General features: G+C 38.7%; 1 protein-coding gene across 1 annotated transcript in view; it reads left to right on the top strand.

Moving 5' to 3' along the window:
• The window catches only part of LOC103607071 (transmembrane protein 131-like), an 83,863-nt gene that overhangs the window by 19,972 nt on the left and 48,220 nt on the right, over nt 1-15,671 (top strand). The window lies entirely within an intron of this gene.

The following is a 15,671-nucleotide window of genomic DNA, read 5'->3' on the forward strand; positions in this document are numbered from 1 at the left end:
ATGTGTAGTGATAACTATAACACACATTTCATTAGTAGCTTATAGGGTTGGCCACTGTTTCCCTGTGATTATCTGTATTTCCTTATTACTATGGGTAACTTTTGTAAGTGAAAAAACTCTTGAACCAATATATCATGAACCTTACCTCCTACCCTTTCTTTCTGACTGGTAAATAAAGAACATAACTTAGAATTTGTAGTCAGTAATATCAGTCTGGGACTTTCATTCACTAAGCAGTTTTATTGAGCTATGTTCCACGCTTTGGTCTACCATTTCCATCTTCATGCAACTTACATTCTAGGGGGAAAGAAAACAAAATTAATTTACCTGTAGTGGAATATCTGGAGCTTTGTCACCGAATAGATAATTCCTAGGGATTTTAAATATTACTTTCATTTTCATAAAATTGAACAGCCCCTCCTCCCAGCATTTTAAGGGAGATTTCTTTTAATTTGCAAATTTGGAATTTGTTTACATCCTGAAACCAAGGGGGATGTATTGAGAGGTCTTAAGCAGAGGACTGATGTAATCTGACTTGCAGTTTTGGAAGAGGGGTTGGAAAGGACTAAAGTAAGTGTAATTTGCATATGCTGGCAGTATGGGTTTCAGCAAATGAACATTCTTAGCTTTATCTCAGGGCTGATCTTCAGCAAAGAAGGGCAGCTAATTCCCAGATTTCTCTGGTGACTGAGATGGGGAGCTCTGAGTGCCAGATGCCATATTAGTAGTGATCTAAGTATTGGAACAAAGACATGTGTTCAGATTGCCTTTCTTTTTTTTTTTTTTCCCTTTTTGTCTTTTTTTGTGACCGGCAACGGATCGCAACCCTCAGTGTCGCGCTCGTACCGGACCGGGACCGGCAATGGGATTGCAACCCTCGGTGTTGCTCCCGCATCTCGCTCAGCCAGTGAGCGGCCGGTCTGTATGTGGGATCCGAACCCTCGGCGGGAGCGCTGCCTCGCTTCCCAAGCGGTGCACTGTAGCAGTGCGCCACCTGGCCGGCCCCAGATTGCCTTTCTTGATGGGGATTAATTTCTAGATATGTACAATGAAGGCGAGAGAGGAAACTGACCTTGCAGTCCTCATAGAGAGCTAGAGTGTCTTGCCCATTATTCACTCTGTCTGGCAGATCCTGTCTGCTTCCTGTGATGCCCACTGCCCTTACTTGGATCCAGGCAATCCTCATCTCTGTCCTGGCTTCCTGTAGTAGCCCATTAATGGGTCTGCCAGGATCTGCTTTGGTTCTTTCCTATTCCTTTCCCAAAAATGCACATTGGACCACATCAGTCACCTGCTTAAAGCCTTTCAGTGCATTCTGTAGGTCTTAGAATTGAAACCAAATCCTTGGTGTGGCTGTGAGGTCCCATTGCACACCAGTCTCTTGCTCTCTGCCTTACAGTCACTCTGGGCTTCCTCTACTTGCTTACTAGTGACTCCCCGCTTTTGCCCCCCAACAGGTCCTGTGTATCTGCAGTTTCCTCAGACACTGCCCCACACCCCCCAACTTTTCTTCAAATTAACGCTTATTTCACCCTTCCTTTTTTCACTCAAGCTTGAGTTCTTCAGGGAATCTTGCCCTCTCTCCCCATCCTAGCTCAGGACCTTTGTTAGACTGTAGTAGAACTATGTTCCTTCCCCTTAAAATACTTATCTTCATTAAATCATCACACACCCACATAAATGTGTTTACCTCACCACTCTTTCCTTCACTCATGGAATTTAAGCTCCATGAAAGCAGGGACGGCCTGATTTGGCTTCCCACTGTGCTCCCTGCACCCTAGCCCGTGAATGATGGTTGAGTGGAGTTTGGCTCTGGACAGCTAGTTCTGTGGCTGTCCTCACAGGAGTAGGTTTCTGTCACTTCCTGTCCTGGGGCCTATCTTGGTGACTTGGAGATGTCACTTGGGGGTGACTTGGCTTTTCTTGGTCTGTTTATGCTTTAGCAGATACCAAACTTTGCTTCTTTTCTTATTGAATTTTTTTGCATTTATTTTTTAACAGCTTTATTGAGATGCCATAAAATTCACATACCATAAAATCCATCGATTTAAAATATAATTCAGTGGTTTTGAGTGTGTTCACAGAGTTACGCAACTGTTACCACTGTCTAATCTTAGAACATTTTCATTGCCTCAGTCCCTGGCAACTACTAATCTATTTTCTGTCTCTATAGATTTGTCTATTTTGGATATTTCATGCAAGAGGTCTTCAAAAAGTTCGTGGAAGGATTCATATTATGTTTCAATTCAGTTTTTCCATGAACTCTTTGAAATACCCTCATATGAATGAAATGTGGGGTCTTTTGTGATTGGCTTCTTTCCCTTAGTGTGTTTTCAAATTTCATCCAGGTCTTTCTTTCTTTTTTATTGCCAAATAATATACTATTGTATGGACAAATACCCCCTTTGTTTAACCCTTCACTCTTTAATTGATGGGCATTTGGGTTGTTTCCTCTTTATGGCTATTGTGAATAATGTTGCTATGGATATTTGTGTGTAATGTCTTTTTAATTTAAATGGACATGTCTTTTCTGTTTTCTTGGGTGTATACCTAGGAGTAGAATTTTGCTGGTCGTGTGGTAATTCTATGTTTAACATTTTTAGGAACCATCAAACTTTTCTAGAGTGATTTCATCATTTTACAATCCCATTAGCAATATATGAAGATTCCAGTTTTTCCACAACTTTGCCAATACTTCTTCTGTTTTTTGTTTTGTTGTTGTTGTTATTTTTAGTGCCATGACTTGGATAGGAATTGTGTTGGGTTTTTTTAATAGCCATCCTAATGCATATGAAGTGGTATCTCGTGTGGTTTTGATTTGCATTTCTCTAATGACTAGTGTCGTTGAACATCTTTTTTTCTGATCATTAACCATTTGTTTATCTTCTTTGGAGAAGTGTCTGTTCATAATCTTTGCCCATTTAAAAATTGTTATTTGTCTTTTTGTCATTGAAAAGTAAGAGTTCTTTATTCTGGATATTGGATGTTACCAGGTACATGATTTGCAAATGTGAGAATACTTCAAAAAGTTCATGGAAAGATTTGTATTACCTTTTAATTCTCTTTTTTCACAAACTTTTTTTTTTAAAGTTGAAGTCAGCTTTTAATTGCATTTAAATTTAAAAAATAAAATAAAATTTTAATATTTTTAAATGCTGAACAGTCAGATTAGAGACCATGAATCTGTCCCAATATGGGAATTTATATGTTCTTGATTTGAGGGAAAACAGAATGCTCTTTTCTTTTTTCACAAACTTTTTGAAGTACCCTAATTATTTTCTCCTATTCTGTAGGTTGCCTTTTCATTGTCTTCATGGTGTCCTATGAAGTACAAAAGATTAAAATTTTGATAAAGGTATAATTGCCACTTCTCCAGTATAGAGCTGGAAAATGTATTTGATAGAAAGCTAAAGAGCAAGAAGGTTTAGAAAGAAATCTATCATCATCTTTTCTTTAGCTTGTCTTCTTAGTTTCATGTGAAGAGAAATAATTTTGTTTAGGAATAAAATTTGAAGTTGAGAGAAGAAATGATATTGTTTTATGTGTGTCAATTGAATCATGATGAAAAAGAAACAGACTAAGATGATAATAGCAATTTAAAAGTATTTTCACCGATGCAATAGAGCTGTATAATTTTTAGAGTTTTTTGTGTGAATGGGTAAAAAAGTACAGGGTGATTATATGTTCAGGTGTGCCTTACATATCTGTCTAATTTAGAGTTGAGCTTTAGTATAATTTGCTGAGTATTTAAAAGTTGCTCTAGCTCAAACATAGGCAGAAGAATAGAGGGAGAGGTACCCAGGGATCTCTGAAGGTGGATAGTCTGGAAGGGAAAGGCTTCAGAATTTGCAGGTGCTGCTTGACTCTGCCATCTGTGAAATGCGGATCAGAGAAAGCCAAACAGCAGGAACGTTTCATAAAACTGTGAGCATGGATCCGAAAATGGCAGCTGTTCTTGATGTGGTATATTAAGAACACATAATTCAAATAGCATTTTTAAGATGGTTATGAGCTATCTGTTTCACAACTTGAAAGAAATTTGAGTTGTCAGAGTTATGACAGAAGATATCAGATGTTTTGCTGTGACAAAAATCAGGTTTAAATAATGCTCCAAAAAAATCATGGGTGTTTTTCCAGGGATACAAGCTGGAGGAAGAATTGTTTTCACGGAGTCAAAAAGCCAGTTTTATATCAAAGTCTGTCTGATTTCGAGCCTATGTTTTTCCACCGAGCATGTGTGAAGCCCCTAGTATAGAGCTTTATACAAAATCATAGAGTACAACTTTATTAAAGTATTCTGAAAAGGGACATTATTCGATATTTTGTCCTCCTTTTCTAAAAGAGCATGTATTTAGGAAAATGGTCAAGCAAAATAAGTCCATTTCACTTGATATTATTTTTATTAATAGGGAAAAAGCTGTGTTTTTATTTATAATATCATATACGTTGTGATTGGTTCTATTCTCTTAATTTCAATCCTAAATTTAATATCTGTTTATTTTTAGGAATAACAAAGTTTGTCCATCTTGTAAAATAAATTATGGTGCCAGTGAATAATTGTTAAGAATATCTTATTTTTTTGTACTGTGGGCTCATTTGGGGCCTTTTTTATTTGTGTACATTACTCATGCATTTTTGTTTTTTGCATTTTTTCCTACATAGTCCAATTCCATTAAATGGCTTACCCTTTTGCTGAAAACAAAAGTTTTTGTGTGATTCATCTTCTATCTAAATTCTTGCTGGCTACAATTTTTTAAATGGGAATTGCTGAGGTCAGTGGAGAGGAGGGATGTACATTTTCGTTATCTTTGCTGTACATATGTATCTGCTGTTGGGAAGAAAGCAGGTGCTGTGCTCTAAATGTTTGTGTTCCCCCAAAACTCAGATGTTGAAATCTAATCCCCAGTGCAGTAGTATTAAGAAGTTGAGCCTTTGGAGGTGGTTAGGTCATGAGGGTGCAGTCCTCATGAATGAGATTAGATGCTCAGGGGTCTTGAGGAATGGAATTAGAAGGATCATTCAAATGGGATATAGGAGGCCTGAGGCAGCTTGTTCACTCCTCCTGCCATGTGAGAACACATAGAAGGCACTGTCTGGGACGAACTGGTCCTCTCCATACACCACATCGCCTAGTGCCTTGATCTTAGACTTCCCACCTCCAGAACTGTGAGCAATAAAATTCCATTACTTATAAATTACCTAGTCTAAGGTATTTTGTTATAGCAGACCAAATGGACTAAGACAGTAGGGAAACACGAGGAGTTAAGATTGCTTTTTTCTTTTAAGTCTTTTTATTTGATCCTTCTTTTTCATGTGTTTTAACCTTCAAGAAGAGAGAATTCCCAGCAGGTGAGAAGTCACTGTCACAGTGGGACTAAAGGAGAATCTGAGGTTCCTCTGCTTTTGTTGCAGTCTTGTCATCATTTGTCACCTGAGTTACTCTCCCGGTCCTTCTTTCTCCACTCCAGAGCACATGTTACTCTGCTGCTGGTGATGTCTTCTTAAAACTGGTCGTTATTTCCCTGTCACTGGATTAGCTGGGTCCCCACTTGCTTACGGGACAAAGTCCAAGCTCCTAAGCTTGGCATTCAGGATCCTTCCAACCTGATCCAGCTTCTTTCTCCAGGCTTGGAGTTCTTACCCCTCCCTTCTGAACTGTGGCCTCACAAAGCTGTCGTCATTCCCAGAACATGCCATCCCTTTTTACAAGCTGTCTCACCCTCATAAGCTTTTATCCCATTCGAATGATCCTTCTAACTCCATCCCTCAAGACCCAGTTCAGATATCACCTCCTCTGGAACCTTTCCAGGTTCCAAAGCAAGCTTGTACTCTGCGTCCCTGTGGCACCTGGTCCATCCCCTGCTTTATTTTAACACTTAGTGTCTCCTGTTGTCTCTCTTCTCTGCTCTTCTGTGAGGCTGTCGGAACAGGACCTGCTTTTTCGTTTTTATAATCTCTATATCCACCTAGTATATAGCAATAGAGTTTTTAATAGATAGATGAGTCAATGGGAATCTGAGTTGAGATCCCCAAATAGCATATCTATCAGTCATAACAACTAAGATTTGTATAACTTCACCTTTCCACCACATCAACCAGTTTGACCTTCAACAGATTTACTACCAGGGCAGATGGTATAATTCTTATTTTAGAAATTGTAGAATGGACTTAGAGTTTTTAAGTTACTTGGTGGAGGTCAAGAGCAGAGCCAGGATAGGCAGTGCCAGATCAGTATGCTTCAAATTTTTCCCCAATACACTAAATGTCGTAATGATTTTCATGTCTGCTGATGTAGTAATTCATGATCCAGGAAAGATAAATGCAAATGAAATGTGCTTTGCAGCACTTTTATTGTGACAGAAAAGTAGAAACAGCTTAAAGTCCCAACAGTAGAAAAAAGGTTTGATAAATTTGAGTATTTCAACATGCTAGAATGAATATTAAGTAGTTCTTTCAAATTGTAATTATGATGCCTATGTGGAAGTATTTGACTAGTGAATAGAAGATAAGCCAGACTATATGCTATGATTATAACTGTTAATATATGGTAAGATGTAACATGTAAGTATAGTTGTGTTAGGCTCATGAAAATGCAAGAAACTTTATTTTTTAATGTTTTCTTCAGTGCTGTATTGGATCCAAGCCAGTTGAGATTTGGGGAGTGTTTCAGTGATTTATTTGGGCAAAACGGAATATTTGAAATAGGCATTGTCTCAGAATCTGACATATGGGTTACTAGCCATAGTTTGTCAGAGTGATCTATAAGAACTTAAATTATTTTTATTAGAATCATCATAAAATAATGTTATTGTTAAAAATGTAATTATAAAGCAATATGAGAAATTCAGTAGTTTTAAAGTTAGAGGAAAATCAGTGACGCAGATGGTTTTGTGTGTGTGTGTGTGTGTCTCAACATTGTATAATGTTATCAGATTGTCTAAGAGAGATTCTCTCTTCAGGATATTCTGTGACTATGCGAAATTATAATGAGATTACAAGAAAACATGGGAAACTCAGAGAAATGAAAAGTTAGAAGTAAATCGAGAGACCACAGTCACACTCAGCAAAGGTCACCATAGTTAATATTTTGTTGTCTCCTTTTTGTATTTTTTCGGAGTGTTTGTGTGTGGATGAGGGAGCCTGTCCCCTACCATGGTATCATGTTTGCTGGATTGTGTAAAGGAGAGATTATCTCTGGATATTCTGTGTGATATCCAATCCATTTCAGACCAGGAGTTCCTAACCTTTTAAAATTGGCAGACTTTGCTTTGGGTGTGTGATGTCAAATCCCTGTGCCTGCCTGCCTGCCCGAGACAGGTGTTGGGCAAAGACAGCCGACCCAGGCCTCCCTGGAGCCTAGTGCCTGCCAAGTTTTGGGGGGAGGGTGCCCAAATTGTTCCTGCTACTTGCCTTCTTAGGTGCTGATCCTTGTCAATTAAATGTGGCAGTCTGGAAGGGAAGCTGTAAAATCAGTGCAGAGAGAACAAAGAAAGCTCTTTCAGTCACAGTCTGACAGAGAAGAAGTGAAAGGGGCACATTTCTCACTAACGAATAAGTTGCACAAGTCTAATCTAGAATTTGGAGATGGAAAATAGAGAACAGGGAAAGGTTAAGGACCTCTGTAGCTGTCCTGTTTTCCTAATAGTCTTATATAATCAGTTCAGTGGAACAAGCAGTTTTGAGTGTGATAGCTGAGAATTCCTTCAAATAGTAATTATAATGTATTTAATAACATTTCTTTGCATAATAATAGTTGTTTGATCTTTTTTACATAAAAATAGTAGGCTGTCAAACTCTGGAAAATTATTACTGTATGTTAGGTAAATATGTACTATTACTTAATTTTCCCGTATCTACCTCTCTGAATTTTGCTTTGTTTAAAAAAAGGGAAATTGCTTAAATGTTTTTTTTCATTAGAGCCTCAAATGAGAATGATTCAGTGCAATGGGGACTTGGGAATAGGACAGAGAGAAGAGGGTTGGTGAATGGAAGAAAGGAAGGAAGCGTGGCGAAGAATCTAGAAAGAGAGATACCAAGATGTGCAGGTGTTTTTCTTCCCTCTTTTTTCTCCCATTTTTGTCCTAGAGTCATTGGAGTTGTCACTCTGTCTTCTTCTGTTTGCTTTAAAATCTTTGCTCTCTCGGCTAGTCTGAGAACACAGTTTCCTGAGCCCTCTTTCAACTCAATGTTTACTTTGCCTCTTTTTTTTTTTTTTTTTTTTTTCCTCCCCTCAAAATCGACTAGCTCCTTACTGAAAACCTGGAAAGATAGATCCCCGCTGTAGCAAGTGTAATACTCAAAAGCTCTTGTTTTCATGTTATATGTTTCACTTTACTAGATTATAAGCTCTTTAAGAGCTGGAATCATACCCTAATCAATATTTGTTTTCCTATCACTTGACCCAGAGTCTGGCAATATAACATGTAGTAAACAAATGATTGATAATTGGATAAATGAATCTTAAAAAGGAAAAAAAATATAATAAGCCTTTTACAAAGTTATGAGACACAAATCTTCCTTGAACTTCTTCCAGACATTCATTGTATTAGAATATTCTAGAAACTTTTGTTAGCTGACTTAAAGATGCCCAGTAAATACCTTTCTTCCTGACCAAGTTCTGAACCAGTGGCTATATATGAATCAGGAGTTGGAGAAGAAAAACCAGCTTTATGTTACTGATAAGCCCTGTTTTCATGTATTAGTTGTGATAAGAGTCAGTCGTTATTAACTCCCTATCCCCTAAGTTAGACTTTGGGGTGGCCCAGTGAAAGGAAAGTTTGAGTCTGAAGGACAGACACCCTTATCCAGGCTGTAAAGAGAAGGAGGAAAGAAACCAGCTCCTCCAATAGCCCCATCGTTCTCAACCCTTCCTACAGCACAGGATCCTTGTCTCTTGCCCACTAACTAGGTAATGAGGGGAGAGGAAGGCTTTTGTAAAAGGACAGGAGTATTTAGGGAAAGATTATCTTTTATTTGTAGCATTCTTTGGTTTTTATGCTTTTGACTCATTGAGCTTACCTGTTATTAAGCCTAAGGAGGAGATAGGCCAGCTTCCTGAGCCTGGTCCTCCTCCCAGAATCAGCTCCCCCACACCGCGTTTCTTTGTTGATCTTGTACTGCTGAACAGCACTGTTGTGATTGCCCCTAGAAAGCTCTGCAATGAATTAGATACATTCACTAATAATCTGCTCCAAGACCACACTATACCCAAGGCTGAAAATTCACTTCCTTGTCTGTTTCCTCATCTCAAATTCTTTTCAACTGTGATATCCAGTGCAGTTTATTAGAACTTTTGTGATGGAATCAGACAACAGCATTAAGACACTTCAGTAAAAGGTACCAGCCACATAAGGATGTCCCATCAGAGAGATGCATGGTGTTAATGGATAAGAAGATGAATTCCGAAACCAGACCACCAGTGTGAAAATCTTGGCTCTGAGTGACCTTGGCCCTGTGTCTCAGTTTATCTGTATAATAGATAATGATAGCCCTTCCTGATAAGATTGCTGTAGCTATTGAATAAATTCATATGAAAAGCTTAGAACTAGTGCCTGGCACATAGCTAAAACGCAGTCATCACTTCAAAAAAGAGTTTTTGATTATAAACCCTCTATTATGAAACTCTTGGAGAGAAATTTAAAATTCAGAGATTCAGTTCCCTGGCAAGACATGAAAGTTCAAGGCTGTGATCCCATATCAAATTATCTTGGCCTGTGAGTTAACATTCAAAGAATTTAAAGTCCTCCCTAATTCCATGTTTTCTTTGTCTTAGCCAGAGAGGTTCTCTATGCCCCTGTGCTGCTGAGGAACCTTCAGCAGCTTCAGCCGGGGCCTGCTCTCTCTAGGATGTGTGCAGTTTCCCCAGGGGTTTAGAAGTTGTAGCTGTTCAATACTAAGTCTCTCTTGAGCCTCACTTGAGTCTAGAATTTTAATAAGACACATAATAATATCAGATCATTAACCTCACATCCATGAAATTTGGAAAACATGCCTGCCACCATCCCAGCCCTTCAAACAGTAATTCTAAGCCAAGTTGTTCCCAGTCCTTCATATTGCCAAAGAGAGGGAAAGAGGATGGAGAGAGAGGATCACCTTGATTTCAGAGATCTTTGCACTGAACACTTGATGGGGAGAGATCACCTTTACTCAGGAGGCTAGTTTGGACACTTTGGGGATTGGGGAGGAGCCACCTGAACAGATTACCTCCCCTTTCAGGAAGTGGCACCTGAGAGGCTCTGGCCTTCCCTCTGAGTTTAGAAATGTGCAGTGCGGCAGCCCAGTCACTAGCTCTCCTTGTATCTCTTCTGTACATGTGGGTTTATTTCTCCTTTGAGCCCTTGTTTCCTGCACTCTTGTGCTGAGTGATGTCTGGGCTCTGTGGAGGGACAGAGCATCTGCAAAGTATGTGGGCAAAGATGTTGAGATCCCTGCACAGTGTGGTTCTGTCACCTCTTACTGTAGACTTGCTGAGGCTTCTGGAACCTAGTTCATAGGGAAGGTTTTTCCTTTTTTGTTCTAGTTATTTCAACTGGAGCGTTGTTCTGAGCTTCCTGGAGGGGAGCTGTTGTTGACACTTTGCAAGTTTGCTGTCCATAATGGCCTAGTGGGGATAGTACCTTGGCCGTGTGCCCTCACGGTCTTTCTCAGGTTTTGAGTGTGTCCCTTCTTTTTCTGCAGTGGTGGGCTGTGTCTCCAGGATCCCTTGCCCCCTACCGTTCCCCTCTTCCTTTTAGGAAGGCTCAGTTGAGGTTTTAGAAATTTGACTAGTTTCTTGTGTTGATCTCTTTCTTTCTAGCTACTTTAGTACATTTCTTTCTTTTATCTTTTCTAGACTTTTTGATCTAGATTTTGTGTTTTCCTTTTAGATGTTTCTCTAGATTTTCTTTCTTTTTTTTTTTTATGAATTCTCCCAAAGTGAGAGAGAAAAATCGGTAAGTTCTGGTTCTACTAAAAACCTCTGTTGTTCATACAAATCTTTTTTCTCTTTATACTCTCCTATCAGACCAACCTTTAAATCAGTCCTGGTCTCAGTCTTTTGTCCTGTCTGGTTCCCGTTGAGTGGTTTTCTCTTTTCTGTGCCTTCTCTTGACTGAGTCCTAATTTCATAAATTTCTCAAACATGTTCCCTCCGGGCATGAGCAGTAATTGTATCTCCACCTAATAATGCTCTGAGCATTCTACACCCCTCTTTCAGATCTTCCCCTCACAAGCCTGTCCAGATTTATGTAACTCTGGTTATAGATGCCTCAGTCTTTGATGGCACCGCTCCTTAATTGCTCTTACTATGGGGAATTTAAAGGTGTGTTTCCTATAGGTCTGAGAACTAAATCCTGGTTCTTTCAGTGAGAATATTTCAGTCTGCTGAGATCTTGTCTTTCCTTTATTAGATTTTTTTTTAAGCTCCAATAAGCACAAAGATATATCTCCCCCATTTTGAATACCTTCTCAATTAATACCTTCTCCCCCAATTGAATACCTTCTCAACCCAGAGCATCTGTTTCTCTTTTTATGTCTAACCTGCCTGCAAGCTTTCCTTTTCCATTTGCTCCCTTCCATCCTCCCTCCTGCAGTAACATATACATAACATAAAATCTACCATTTTAACCATTTTTTTGTGTACCATTCACTGCCATGAAGTACATTCACATTGTTTTACAGTCATCACTACCGTCCATCTCCAGATGGATTTTTTATCACCCCATACCCAGACTTTGTACCCATTAAACAATAACTCCCCGTTAGCACCTCTCCTCAGCCCCTGGTAACCACTGTTCTACTTTTTTCTCTATGAATTTGACTATTCCAGGTCCTTCATTTAAGTGGAATCATAAGATGTTTGTCCTGTGGTGTCTGACTTGTTTCACTTAGCTTAGCATGATGTTTTCAAGGTTCATCCATGTTATAGCATGTATCAGAATTTCATCCCTATTGTATGTATATACCATTTTTCTTTATCCATTCATCCATGGATGGACAGCTGTTTTTTTTCCCACCTTTTGGCTATTGTGAAGAATGTTCCTATGAACATGAGTGTACAAATATTTGTTTGAGTCCCTGCTATCACTCATTTTTGGTTTTATACCTGGAAGTGGAATTGCTGGATTATATGGTAATTCTATGTTTAATAACCACCATACTGTTTTCCACCACAACACCCTTTCTTTTATAGCCTAACCCTCACCCTGGCCATACCTACGTAAGTAAAAATCCATGCCCATGTTGCTCAAGTTCGTGCTACAGCAGCCTGCATCATAAAACTTGAACTTTTGCTGAGCCTGGGCCCTGGTTCAGGGCCTGAGCCAGACCTGCAGGACCCACTTGCCTTTTGCGTAAGGCCCAGCATCATACAGTTATATAGAAATAGTTGCTTGCCTTTGGACAGAGCCTCTATATGCTGCATGACCTGCCATGGTGAAAATCCCACATGGCTATCCTGAAACTGCTAGCCAAGGTTGTGGTAGTTAAAAACTAGTTACTTGAGTGTGAAAACCAAGGTGTTGCACAATATAGGCTACTTCCTCTTAGTCTGACTGACAGTCTCATTATCTAAAGCGTTAACTTATTTTCCCAATTGCTTTTTGTCTATCTTTCAGAGTTTCTGACATATTTCAGAGGGGTGGGAGGTGGTGTGCAGTAAATGACACTTTTTTCCCTTTGCATTCTGAACAGTTGTGAGATAAGACAAAAAAGAATTTGGAGTGTTAAAAAAAAAAAATCCCTTTTCTTAGAAACCAAAGGAGTGGGAAAGAAGAGTTTTCTTCTAACAATTTTGGTATGGGAAAAATGCTTCCCACAGATATCTAAATTATTTGTTGTGGAATTCTACTAAGTAAACGTGTTAATTGTGAATGAACAAGTAAAAATAATAATTCTCCACATTGAGGGCCTACTCTGTGCCCGGTGGTTTGCATATGTACAGTATCTCACTTAGCATTTAAAATATTGCTATCAACTTAATAACTCCATTTTATCGAAGAGGAAACTGAGTCCTAGAGTGGATAGGGAATGTCCCCAGGAGTTTATGGCAGGGGTTTGATGTTGAATCTGTATTGACTACAAAGCCACTTGGGCACACTACCTTTTCTAAAATGACGCAGGCAAGGAGAAATGCTATACATATGCATTAACCCGCTTTTTCTTAAAACAAACACTCATTTCAGCCAGTTTCTAGGTTTTTGCAAATATTTTTGTGACTGAGTCTGGCAACAGGTAAATTTTGTTTCAGTGGTTAATATCTGAGAAATAGAAGGGTAGTGGTAGTGGTGGCGGTTGAAATACAATTGCTGCTTAATATCAAGGTAAAACCACTGTACCATGCTTACTAATAATTCAGCTGAGTCTGTCTGCTATGCAGGAAACACTAAATTAGGACTTTGGTTACAGACCCTGAGTCTTATGCGTAAGAGACCCAAGGTAGCTCTTACTTTATACGAGGCCATGTGCTGTATAGACTCTCTTGTGTACAGCACTGTATGTGTGGGCCACTGGCTGGAATGACCATAGTGTTATACAGAATCTGGGTTCCTATTGATACACATGTTGGCGTAAAAGATTTTCTTTTAGAAGGACCTCTAAAATTTAGCATTCAAAATTGTGAAAGGGGAGAAAAACATCTGAGAAAAATAGAGTCTAAGATTGGGATTTATCTAAGTGATTCTTTTATAGTTCATAAATTAATAATTTTTCATATGTGGTTATTACTGGAAAGGTCATGATTTAAGTCTCTTGTTCATTTTGTCTGGGTTAACATAAATTATTGTATATTTTTGTTAAGGTACAGTTTATTCCTGTTAATAAAAGTAATCTAAAATGACTTAGGACTTTAAGTCTATCATTTTCTTAACTGTGTAATTAATTGCACATAATCCTCCCAAATCACACTGTGCTCCTGGCGCAGCACACTAAGACCAATTCTTTAGCAAGTGAAGGGAGATTGATTTTTTTTTCTTTCTAGTATCCAGTTCCCTAAATTCATATGCCTTCACCACAAAACCATGGAAATATACACCATACAAACGGAGTTTTAGCATTTCTATTTTCTTGACTGTCATATTATATCTCAGTATGGTTTTCTAATATGTGTCTCCATGTTGATGAATTTTTAGGCCTTTAGGTACCTAAGAGGAATTGACTAGGCCTATTCTGATTTACTTGGAAAAAGTAGTGATGTGCATTAAAAGACCTGCTATTTTTTTTTTTTTTTACTATTTTTCTACTGACTAGTCCCAGGACCTTTGATAGGTCATTTAACCCCTCCAAGCCATATTCTTTTTTTTTTTTTCTTTTTTCCTTTTTGTCTTTTTTCATGACCGGCAATGGGATCGCAACCCTCGGTGTTGCGCCCGCACCGCGCTCAACCAGTGAGCGGACTGGTCTCTATATGGGATCCGAACCCTCGGCGGGAGTGCCGCCGCGCTCCCAAGCGCCACACTCTACTGAGTGCGCCACCTGGCCGGCCCCTTTTTCATTTTCTAAAAGGGGATAATACCACATACTTTATATGAAGACAATTAAGGAAATATTTGTTTATGGAGTTACTTTTTCTTTTAGCTATAAGATTTATGAACTAATTTGTTAAAATGTTGTGGGAGGTTTCAAAAATAGAGAATTAGATGTTTGTTTTTCTTTCATAATCTGCCCAGGCAGCACTGGATTAGGGGATGTCCTACTGTCACATAGTGTGCTCAGTTGGGGTACTTTCAGGGGTAACTTTTACATAATCCCAGTGTGTGTGGTTGTCCCAAGTGGCCCACGTGTTGGTTATAGTTTCTTTTTTTAAGTTAAGATTGCGGTAATTTTGTTCTTTTGAGAAAGACACGAACTTCAAATGTTTTTTAGAAAAATTAGCATACTTGAAGCAGGTTAGAGATGCTAGAACTCCCCCTTGTGGGACTCTGAAATATGTTCTATAGCAAATGAAACAAAGTAGTGGTTTATTTTTGTTATGCTTCCAATTAATAGAAAAATCTTAACTTTAAATGGCAAATTATAAATTTATTCATCCAGAAATTTACCAAGACTGACAAAATATTGGGCTTTAAATCACATCAAATCACCGTAAATAGGATTTTTAATAATGTTTAAAGTTGTTATTTTGAACTTTTAACATTATATCTTCATTTGAAGAAATATTTTAGGGAAGAGAATTGCCTTGTCAGGTTAAGACCATAACATAGTTAAGTTGTTATAGATTTCTTTTTTTAAAAACTTAGTCATAAATGTGTACTTTGAGAGTGTGTTAATGTGGTTTTCTCTTTAAACTGTTTTTTTGGGGGAAGTTTCAGATCAGAAGTACACACCGAACGTCAGGTTTTGATATAATAGGCATTGTTTACCATTTTGAGTTTGTTGCCCTTTCCAAGTTTGCCCAATTCCATAGCACCTGCGTCTGTAGACCCACCTCTATTCATTCACCAACTGTGTATTGAGTGCTCATTAAGTGGTGGGCATTTTGGTAAAAAGCACCAAACAAGTTGCTTAGAATCTACTGGGGAAGATAGACTTTGACCAGGTTGTTACATTATAGTGAGGTGTGTTACCGAAGGTTAGGTAAAAGGTGCTGTGAGTATGAGTAATGGGCAGTACCCCCAGCAGTGGTGTCTGAGAGGGAGATTTATGGATGAATCAGACTTAGCTAGGTGGAGGGGTGGGTGGGTTGGGGAAGTGGGTTC

Source organism: Galeopterus variegatus, unplaced genomic scaffold (assembly GCF_000696425.1).
Source record: "Galeopterus variegatus unplaced genomic scaffold, G_variegatus-3.0.2 Scaffold7085, whole genome shotgun sequence".
Lineage (NCBI taxonomy): Eukaryota > Metazoa > Chordata > Mammalia > Dermoptera > Cynocephalidae > Galeopterus > Galeopterus variegatus.